This window comes from Plectropomus leopardus, chromosome 2 (assembly GCF_008729295.1).
Source record: "Plectropomus leopardus isolate mb chromosome 2, YSFRI_Pleo_2.0, whole genome shotgun sequence".
NCBI classification, from domain to species: Eukaryota; Metazoa; Chordata; class Actinopteri; order Perciformes; family Serranidae; genus Plectropomus; species Plectropomus leopardus.
The window spans coordinates 3633861-3641284 of NC_056464.1; the positions used below are offsets into that span (position 1 = coordinate 3633861).

The window sequence follows — 7424 nt, forward strand, 5'->3', positions numbered from 1 at the left end:
AACACACAATTACATATATACACAGTGTAGAGATATCAGTACCTCTGTCAGTGCAGCTCTTGCATCCAGGTGTACAGCAGTGCTGGGTGACTGTGTTGTATCTCCATCCCCATCAATCCTTCAGCATCCCAGAAACCAAAGAGAAAACAGCAAACACAAAGACTGAGCGTCTGTCAGCCAAATCCACCACGGAGCCACACAACAGATGTAAGGTCTGTAAAAATGGAGGAAAACACTACACTCTATCCATCTCTTACCCAATCTATTTCCCTTTTCCACACTCTGTCTATCCCTTTCTCCCTCTCTCTCTTTGCTCCCGCTGTTTCTCAGACCTCGGCCACTCTCTCTCTCACACACACACTGATTCTCCATCTGTCACCGCCCCCTTTCCTTCACCCCTCCCACCTCATACATTATTAATGAGCCTCAGACACACACACACACACACACACACACACATACACACACACACACATGCTCCACTGCTGTCAAACACACTCACATACACACATTTCAAGCGGTGTCCCACACACACATGCAATTCAAACACTGTGGACAACCTTTGGACAATCCACTGTTATGTGTGTGTGAGATCACAGGTTCTTTTGAATTACAAAAGAAATGTGTTGGACTAATGTTTTTCATGTTAAACTTAACAAAACCATAAAAAAAAAATTGAAACACAGACATGATTAAGCAACAGGTTTCCCCTTTTTGGACTAACATTTGGTGAAAGAGGACGTACTGGTAAAAAATTGGTGCATCAAACCTGCCATATTGTTGAGGTTTTTGGAGTGAGGTTTTACATGTTTTTGTAACACGTCATGTAAAGTGTTTTATGCCTGATTGTATGCCTGATGCTGAATAGCTTGCATAAAAACCACCATGGCTCAAAAATTCAGAATATAAAGATTCATAATTGACCTTGTTTGCAGTTGGAGATGGGGAAAATGCTTTCTGGGTTGCAGGGGATTTTTTCGCTGTAATACTGCAATGGGCCGCTAAGAAAATCGGCCGCAAGACTGAGCAGCTTTGGGGCCTGGCATCTCCGCACCATTACTGCCGCCAGGGAATGACTAAAGGAGAATAGCACTTTCTGCTTAGAAAAATCACCAATAAACGCTTCTTAACACACCTGTACATGTTCCAGAAGAAAGATAATCCAAAATTAAGGAGAAATTCTCATCTGCAACAAAGATTATATGTTTCCCTGTTGTTAGCACGTAGCTACATGTAGCAGTGTACTTGCAGCAGAGGGATAACTGTAACAAAGTTACAGCAGCACTTTCTGCCATGAAAAAAATCCCCAATAAAAGCTTCTAAACTAAAACCTTAAACATGGTTGAGCAGGATCCATATAGGATCATAGGTTTCCCTGACGTTAGCATGTAGCTAAATGTAGCAGTGTAGGCTATGTGATGTTAACACTTGCAGTAGTTTGCCTGGAGCAGATGACTACATAAAGAAATCCATCACAAGCTGATGCTAGCTTGAAAGGAAAGTAGCAAAAGTGCTTGAAACAAAGTATAACTCAGGGTTCTTGCTCGCAGAGGTTACTCTTACATACGTTTAGGTAAAAGTCTAAAAGGTCCCCTTTTAGGTAAGGTACAAATTAGCTATAGTAAGATGGTAAATGAATAGTAAATGGGCTATAGTGCTTTTCTAGTCTTATTGACCACTCAAAGTGCTTAACACTACTTGTCACATTCACCCATTCACACACACATTCACACACTGGTGGCCAAGGCTACCGTACAAGATGCCACCTGCTACTCAGTAATCATTCACACACACTCACACTCCGATGACGCAGCATCGGGAGCAATTTGGGGTTCAACTTCGACATGTTGCCCAGAGGAGCTGGGGATCGAGCTGCTGTCCTTCCGATTAGAGGACGACCCACTCTACCTCTGATCCACAGCCACCCACAGCCAAGATGATTATTTGAGTTAGTCAATTAACAGACATAAAATTATTTATAATTTCATATATTATTATTTATTAAGTAAAGACACTAAATGCACAGCTTCCCAAGCAGGACAGGTTTTTTAGTACTGTTCAATGAATAAGCTATCTAGAGACATTAACTGACATTTTAAAGACTTTTAACTACTTCGTGTTGCTAAAACGTGACTGAATTGTTTGAATTTTCTTCACTAAGACAATGTCATCGCCATGACAGTAAAAGCTTTTCATTTTATCCTTGTTTGAATGTACCTTCCCGGGGCAAAGTCTCTCTTTTTGTAGCATCCTTCCCTTGTGAACATAAATGAGCAGTCGTTTGTATTGTCTTTATGAAGACACTAATCTCACTGGGTTTGTGTGGTGAATAAAAAAATGCATTCCTCCCACACTCTCCCCACATGTACATGTAACCTATAAAAATTCAAACACACACAACAGCCATGCATGAGCACATTCACACGCAAAAAAACACACGCAGGTCACAGAGAAGACAGGGCCGATCATGCATGAATGCAGGGCATGCATGCACACACACCAAAATCCAACACACACACAAACACACATAGTTGTCCATGCATGCAGTGCAAGCGAGGAAGCCCCCCTACAGCTGGAGGCTATCTGAGTTTTCTCATGGACAAGACATGGCTGGAAGTCAAAGGAATGTGTGTGTGTGTGTGTGTGTGTGTGTGTGTGTGTGTGTGTGTGTGTTTGTGTGTGTGTTTGTGTGTGTGGGTGGGTTGGTGGAAGCAAAACCTTCCAAAAGTACAGCACATTAATGACAGATATAGTAATATAATAGTAAACACTGCTTTTTCAAATACTACATATTGCAGTATGTAAATGAACACTCCTGTGTGTTGGTGTAGACCCTACTTGCTGTTTTACCCAAAGTCAGATTAGAGGTTTATATCTGGATCTCAAACTGGACAACAATTCCATTCAAGAGTCAGTTAGGGATCAAAAGGATTTAGGGCAGAAGGCAAACCTGGCAACTCCACTATGAGGACAGGACCTTTGAGATGTTGCGTGCAGTCACTGCATCCAGCTGCTGATCAAGAAGAAGCTCTAGTAGAGATGTCATGTTGGCCTGGAGGCTGTAACCCAACCAAAATTTGTATGTGGGGCCCAGGTGGATAGTAAATGAGTTGAAAAATGGGCCCTATATAGAATTGTCCTTGTTACCCAAGTTGACCCCAGATAAGATGCCCACATTGGGTCTATGCATGTCCTCTTGGTACCCAGGTAGTTCTGTCATAACCCATTTGGGGCCACCTTGAGTAAACTTACCCATGTGGGCAATTAGCATATATGTTATATGCCAATATAGAAACCCATGGACAATCCAATGCGGGGCCCATTTTTCAGCTCATTTACTACCCACATTAGCCCCACATACAAATGTTGTCTGGGTACCAATCAAAGCGCCACATCCTCCATTTAATCTGGCGGTGGAACTTTGTTTCATGCAAATACTACTGTATAGCCTATTTCAGGTTTATATTTTTTACTTTTGCTTCCAAGCTTTGTGCAATGCCATGTGCCAACCTTGAGACCTCAAAATAAGGGAGAATTCTTGACAAATATATCAAGAAAAAAACTTCCCTGCAACAGCATTATTACATTAAATGCTCTCTATTATACTTAAAAACAAGCAGCTAGCAAGGCGGCGTTAGCCACTCTCTTCCGAGGGCATGTGACATGCATTGTGTAGCAATACACTTTAAGAGTGGACGGCGTCAAGGCCCTCTAAATCAGGAGAAATGGGACTCTGGGAGGACACCAAGAGAGGGCAGTGAAAAATCGGGAGTCTCCCGGGAAAATCGGAAAGGTTGCCAAATATGGATGTGGCATTTAACTTCTGCTCAAGGTGGAGATTGTGCGGAGAACTACTATTAATTATGTGAGGTCTCCAAAAGCCATGCATGAAAAGGATGATAAAAGTGTGGGACGTCCTCTAGCTCCGTGAGTAGAGCGTCCGCCCCATGTAGGCTGAGTCCTTTGCGGTGGCCCGCGTTCCACTCAGGCTTGCAGCCCTTTGCTGCGTGTCATCCCCGTTCTCTCTCCCCCTTTCCTGTCACTCTCTAACTGTACTATAATAAAGGCAAGAAATGGCCAAAAAATAATCTTAAATTTAAAAAATGAAAAAAGGATGATAAAAGTGTCCTGCAGAAAAAGGTGAAGATAGTAAATGATAAATATTGACAAGTCTGTTTGTCCAAATGTCAACGTCAGTCAAACAGAATCATTTGAAAATAAAAATTTAAAAAAACATTTTTGATTTAATTAGCAATTTCAAGCTGTGGGAATGTTCTTAATGGGAGAGAAAACAGAAAGAGAGCAAGAAATCTATAAAGGAAGAGAGGAGGTCTGTGGGTGGGGGGCTGGGTGGAGGATTTGGACCTTAAGGGCATGTTATGGAGCCCCCCCCCCCCACTTTAAGCAGACCTAAGGCCTGGGGAGACAAAGAAAGACAGAGAGATTTTCTGCTTTATGTATCTTTTGGGTGTGTGTGTGTGTGTGTGTGTATGTGTGTGTGTATCTAGGCTTGACCTTCTGACCTCAGCCAGCATTTTCAGCTCCCTTCTGTCTCCAGCCACACCCCCAAACAATCAATAACCCCCCCAACCCGCCGCTGCTAGCTCTGACATGCAAATGACCCTCACATATAATTAAAATAAATGCCCTGACAACAATAGGATAACCTCAAACTCCCCTCTGCTTTTTCTTAAGACGTGCGCTAAGACATTCACTAACACACACACACACACACATATAAGTGCACAAACAAAAGCAAAGACAACATCAACTCGTGCCCAGATGGACTTGAGTTAGTTGACCTCTGCTCAGATCAGCAACAGACAAGCAAAACAGCAACACAGCCAAAAGGATTTTTGCACTTGAGCCCCCCCCACTAAACACACACATACACACACACACACACACACACACACACACACACACACACACACCCCTCATATATCATCCTGTTACTACCTCCAAACTTAAGCTTGCAGCTCAGAGTTATGCGTGTGTCCAATTACTTCCACTTAATACTTAATTTAAATAATAAAGACTGAGGCAGGTCAGCACACAAAGGACAGTCCATTAAATGTATGTTTGCCATCTTAAGCTAGCAGCTAGCAATTTTTGGTTCTAAAAATGTTCAGAAAATGGCACAATGCAACCAATGCAATGTTTTAGTAGTTTTCTTCCAGTTCCTAGAATGTTTTTTATAAAGTTAGGGTTACATTACTAAAACAGATTTTAAAAAATGTTTAAAATGTTGGGGGTTTTTTATTGTTAACATATTACATTACATTACATTTTCATTAAAAATGGTCTGTAATATCAATGACATGAATGCAGGAGCATTTTATAAAAGAGCATTGTATGATCTGTCATCTCAGAATCCTCAGAATGTTGCAGTTCCAACGTTACCTCCTAGTCAGCATTTAACCTTACAGGGACATTATTTGAAATGATAACCATCCTTAAAACATTCTTTGAACATTAGATTAACATTATTACAACTTGTAGGTAACATTAGCTAATGTTCTAGGAACGTTCCCTGCTGGTTGGGCTGTCTCCTGGTGTCTTAACTTGTTGTTTGATCAAACACATCTTGTTCTCGTCTCTACAGCTTTTATTCATGAACATCAGTGAATGATCACATTATATATTAACCAATAGAAATAAAAAAAAAACTATAAAAAAGACTATTTTTTATGATCAAGAGACAATTAGAATTTGAGAGCATAACAGAGCTGTAGAGCTCAGACTTGAGACTTAAAAAAGTTGACTTGACTTGGACTGCTTAAACTTTTTCCATATATTTTTTGATTTGTGTTTCATTTGTACTTTGTGTTTTGCTGGCCTGCTTGTTTTGTGTGTGTGTGTGTGTGTGTGTAGTGGGTCTGTTTTAACATAGCCTACATAAACATTTTTATAGCCTGTTTAAAAAGTTAATTAGTTAATTTCAGCAGTCATGAATCAGCTCACAAACCAATGGGTGATGTCAAGTTGGCTACTTCCATAAGCCCACTTTTTTATACAGTCTTTATTGATTTCCTGGCTTTGCATACGTGACTGATAAATTAGAAAAGGTTGTGTTGAAAAAGGTGTTAGGTAAGGTATTATTTTGGTATCACACTGAAACTTATATTAAACAGCAGTGAGTGGGGAATTAAGAGAAATGGGAACAGTAAGGAAAGGAGAAGGGATGTAAGAAATGAGGACAACGTCACAGCTACACAATAACTGGACTCATTACAGTGTATGCCAGGGGGGTCCATGCGTTAATTAACTGTGCCGTTGACCCCTACACACACACACACACAAAAAAATCTACAGAGTGCAGTCATGTCCTGTGGTTATTGAACCGGGTGTCAGGGGCAGATCTCACCCTAGGCACTGGGAAAGATTGTTTTTTTTTCTGATCAAATGTACAAAAGTAACAAACACACACACACATGGAACACACTGCTCTTTGATTCAGTAGAAACCAGTAGTTGGAGGGTCACACAAGTCACGCAGATGTAAAAACACTTATTAGTCAGTAGACTATATGAAAATATTGGCAGAGGGAGCTTCACAAATGTGTGTGTGTGTGTGTGTGTGCCTGTGCGGGTGCGTGTGTCTTCAGTCTGCATGCAACTGAGGACAACAATTCTTGTGATCTGAAATGTCACCCATTGACACACACATACAGATTCTTTGTTAGGTGTGTATGGGTGGGTGAATGTCAACGTTTTTTTTTCCTTCTCCCTCAAATAAGGAAAATTCCAGTACTTCCCATTCTCAAGTCAGAGTGTGTGTGTGTGTGTGTGTGTGTGTGTGTGTGTGTGTGTGTTTTTGTAGTCCAGACCCAATCCATGGTAAGCAGATACAGTATGTGGGTTACCATCAATAAGGCTTTGTCCAGTGGACGGAGGATTGTACATCGAGCCAAACAATATGGTGGAGGAACAGACTGAAACTATTATACAGACAGTGTCCCCCTCTTCTCGCTTCCCAAGTAACACGCAGTAACATCACACTGTATCGCAGGAGACGTGTCCCATGGGACACCTTTCTGTATAGTCCATCAAAGTGTTTTTTCCACCTGTCCATCCATCTATTGATCTACCAGCAAAATGATAATGAGTTCATCTGTGACTGAAAGTGGACGTTTATGCCAAATTTGAAGAAATTCCCTCAAGATGTTCTCGAGATAAGCGGATAACAAGACAGACACAAGGTCACAGTGACCTTTTTGCCAGCAAAATGTAATGAGTTTTCTTTTGAGTCTATGTGGACATTTGTGCCAAATTTGAGGAAGTTCCCCCCAGGTATTCTTGAGATATTGTGTTCACGAGAATGTGTCGAACGGACAAACAACCTGCAAAAAATGTCTTTGAGGGACGGCACAAATATTCAAACCAGAAGACCAATACCTCTGACACAAACACACATGCGTTGTC

At 41.2% G+C, this 7424-nt stretch overlaps 1 long non-coding RNA gene across 1 annotated transcript in view; it reads right to left on the bottom strand.

Annotated features, from left to right (window-relative positions):
• The window catches only part of LOC121952127, a 45947-nt gene extending 45610 nt beyond the window's left edge, over nucleotides 1-337 (bottom strand). The window contains exons 1-2 of the long non-coding RNA XR_006106430.1: nucleotides 258-337; nucleotides 43-118 (exon numbers count right to left, since the gene is read on the bottom strand). This is a non-coding gene — a long non-coding RNA (uncharacterized LOC121952127). The remainder of the gene's footprint in view (nucleotides 1-42; nucleotides 119-257) is intronic.
• Between the last annotated feature and the right edge of the window lie 7087 nt (nucleotides 338-7424).